Below are 3,976 nucleotides of genomic sequence, written 5' to 3'. Positions count from 1 at the left end.
ATATATATATATATATATATATATATATATATATATTGCAAAAACGTTTTTTTAATTGGTCAAACCTAGGGTTGGAAATCTTTTCCTGCAAGCTCCGTGAACAACGTTCAATTTGGAGATAATGTTGTTGCCAAATGTTAATAATTTTGGTGTGCAAGGTTCATTTTTTTTGCAAGTTCCTTTATTTTATTAAAAATCATTTTTTTAATAGAAAATATTTTTAATTTTTGGATAATGGGTCTGATATATGAACTCTATAAATAGAGCACTCCATTCACACTTTAAATCAACAGTTCTCTTATTCTCACTTCTCTCTTATTCTCTTATTATCCTTTTGTTTTTTCTCCTTCCTTTTATTTCTTAAAATTATCCTGGGTTTCATTATTTCTATTTTTAAGAGATCCTTGTTAATTTTGAGATCCTCATAAATTTTTGAGAAATTCCTGTTGTATCCTGGGGGCTTGCACAATACACCGCGGATTAAGGACAGTGACTCTACACGCCTCAGGAAATTTTGTTCGTTATTCTGTCAGCTTTTCTACAAAAATCTTAAGGACTTATGGATAACAACAACAACAACTCAATCCCAGAGAATCAGAATATCGTTTCCGGAACTTAGACGATCTTCGCCAAACCATTCCTGAATGTATCAAAAATTGAAGTCTTCTCTAGTCAGAATTTTCGGCGCTAGCAAGAACGTGTGTCAATCTTGTTAGACATGTACGGAGTCGCCTTTGCTTTTTCATCTTCAAAACCTAACTCCAGTCTTCCTCCAAATCCAAAACAAGTTGAAGATTGGGTTCATGAAAATAAGGTATGTCGCCATACTTTACTTAGTGCACTTTCTAATGATTTGTTCGATGTATATCGTTCCTATAAGGAGGCGAAAGACATTTGGGATTCGTTGATTCTCAAATACAGTGCTGAAGATATAGTCAGACAAAGGTTCATTATTGGGAATTATTATTGTTGGGAAATGGTTGGAGACAAGGACAAAAAGTCGCAAATCAATGAGTACCTCAAGTTGCTCGAAGATATCAAAGCAGAGAACGTTCTTCTATCAGATGAATTTATCTCACAGCTTCTGATCGAGAAATTGTCGCTTTCCTCGACTGATTACAAGCAACAACTGAAACATAGACACAAGCAAATGTGACTTTCAGAGTTGATCACTCACATAATCGGTGAAAATACCAACAGGAAAGAATGTGGTAGAAGCAAACGTGGTAGAAGATAGACCTGCTCCAAAACGGTACGAATATAAACCTGATCACAATAAGATGATTAGATCAGATAGAGGTAAAAATTATTTTGTGACCTTTATAGATAATTATTCTAGATACACCAAAGTTTAATTAATCAAACATAAAGATGAAGCCTTTGATGTGTTTCAAACCTATAAAGTTGAAGTAGAAAATCAATTAAATAAGAAAATTAAGAGGATTAGATCAGATAGAGGTGGTGAGTATGTGCTATTTAATGATTATTGTGTTAAAGAAGGTATCATTGATGGGTGTCGCGGCCCATACAAATTTGATTGCATATGAGAAATGCAGTATAGCTAGGAATGTGACTCCTAGGTCGTTTCTCAAGGACCAAATGTGGTTCGAGAATTAGGTCACACACGAAGTGGGGGGTTGTGAAGAGTTCTTGCAAGGAAAATTAAATTAAAATAAAACTGGAAATTATCACCACCAAACATACTAGACAAAATTAAAGTAGAAGAAAATACTAAACCTAACACTACAACAACACAAATATCTAACCACAATTAAAGCTATTAAAATGCAATGCTTGAACTAAAAAGTTAAATGCACATTGATTAAATAAAAAAAAACATAATGATAAACATAAAATGCGCTACAATCCTAATAAAAAAAACATAAAATGTGAATGGCATAATATAGCTTAGAAAGTGATTTCAATGTTGAATGCAAATTCCAAATAAAAATAACATCAAATCTCCTAATGCTACATTCCACCGTGACACCACTTAAAAATATTAATCAGCACTTCTTTTTCTCATAGCAAACTAAAGCCAGCAAGTTTTTCTAGAAAGAAAACAAAACATGCATTCTCTAAATGATTCAATCATCAACCGTGCACACTTGTCAAAGAAAGAAGAAATCAGCGCCTATTCTTTTCTTTCAATGCAAAGCTCATGAATTATCGTGCTCTCTCAAGAAAAGTAAAATAACCAAATGTGCCTTTCTCCAATAATACATCAACCGTGGCACTACTTCCTTGTCCAGCAAAATAAAATGACGTGCTCAACCTCACCAGCTCACTCAAAATACTTATGATTCCAACAAAGAAACAAACAAAAAAAATGCTTGAAATAAAAAAAAGGCATAAAACCCCCAAATTGAAAAGTGGTAGCATCTCCTTCATGTAACAACGTAAGTAAATAAAAATAAACTCTCATCAATTCTAGAGCTGCAACATCCAAACAAAGTGTCCGTGTGTTTCCTAAAGTCAAGCACTGTGCTGCTTGTTTAAAGATGAAAGGGAGCTACTTCATGCTGCAGCGTCTTGCTCTCTGCACCGTATTCCCATTTCTAATTGGAAGCAAAATTGAATAAACACATAGCCTTCCAAAAACACAAATACCTTGAGCCCTCTGCAGCTTGTTCCAACGTGCTCCATCAAAAGCAATTGAAAATCAATTCTCCAAAAAGCTAATGAAATGACCGTTCCTCTCTCCACAACTATGTTGCACCATTTCAATCAATAAAAATTAAAAGGAGATGATTCAGCCGAGAAAAATAAAATGAAGTGTGAAGCTGCAGCTATCAATGTGGAGCTCTTTCAATTCATCCATAATCCCATATCATAAACATTGTTCAAGAAAAAAAATGCTGCTCAAAAGTTTAAGCCAAGAATCAATGAATTTCCATGTGTGGCGGCCCTTGTTTTCAATTGTCGACAGCCCAAAAGTGTGACGGCTGGTGCTCTTTTTTTTAGCAAGGCTATGTGTCTCAAAATTTAGGATGGGGTTCACCCAACCCTAGGGTTGCCAAGTGTCAAGTGTCTAATAAAATTGGATCCAACAACATTTTTTCAAAATTGGCCCAAGATGCAAAGAGTTTGTCTAAAAAGTTTTAACAATTAAATTACAATGTAACTAAATTTTAAAATGTCTAAATAGAGAGTCTTGAATTTATTTGGTGTCCTCCAAATGTCCCAAATTGTGTTTCCAAAATTTTCCCTGAAAATAATAATGCAAATAATTAGCTCAGAAAATTCAAATTAATTAAAATTAGAATTTCCGGTCAAATTAAGCATAATTAGGAAAAACGGGAAAANACCNGACAATTAAGCACAATTCCCTGATTAATTCTAGTACAATAAACTAAGTAAAGTCGATAAAATATCGATTCATCAATCATCCATGAAGTAACCCCACCATATTCACCTAAGTCTAATGGAGTAGTTGAGAGAAAGAATAGAACTCTTAAGGAGATGATGAATGTGATGCTTATTAGCTCTAGTGCACCTGATAACCTTTGGGGAGAAGCCTTCCTTACTGCGTGTTTTTTACAAAATAGAATACCTCATAAGAAAACTGGTAAAACTCCCTATGAGTTGTGGAGAGGTTATCAACCTAACCTTAAATATCCAAGTGTGGGGGTGCCTAGTTAAGGTAATGTTACCCGATCCTAAGAAAAGGAAAATAGGCTCTAAAACCTCTGATTGCATGTTTTTAGGCTATGCTGAACATAGTCCTGCCTATAGGTTTCTAGTTCTTAAAATTTATATACTTGAAAGAAATTCTATAATGGAGACGAAAAATGCTTAGTTTTTTGAACATGTTTTTCCTTTAAAGGTGTTGACGGATTGGCAAGTGTACCAAATCGTACAAGTAATATAAATGGTAAGACCAAGTATCGTTTTCCCAAGAGACTCGAAAGGCTTTCTCGTTCACGTGAATTAAAATAATAAGACTTGAAAATAAAAATTAATAAATTGGATTTGA

This window comes from Vigna radiata, chromosome 8, assembly GCF_000741045.1.
Source record: "Vigna radiata var. radiata cultivar VC1973A chromosome 8, Vradiata_ver6, whole genome shotgun sequence".
Taxonomy (NCBI): Eukaryota; Viridiplantae; Streptophyta; class Magnoliopsida; order Fabales; family Fabaceae; genus Vigna; species Vigna radiata.
Note: the sequence above shows the minus strand (reverse complement) of the source record.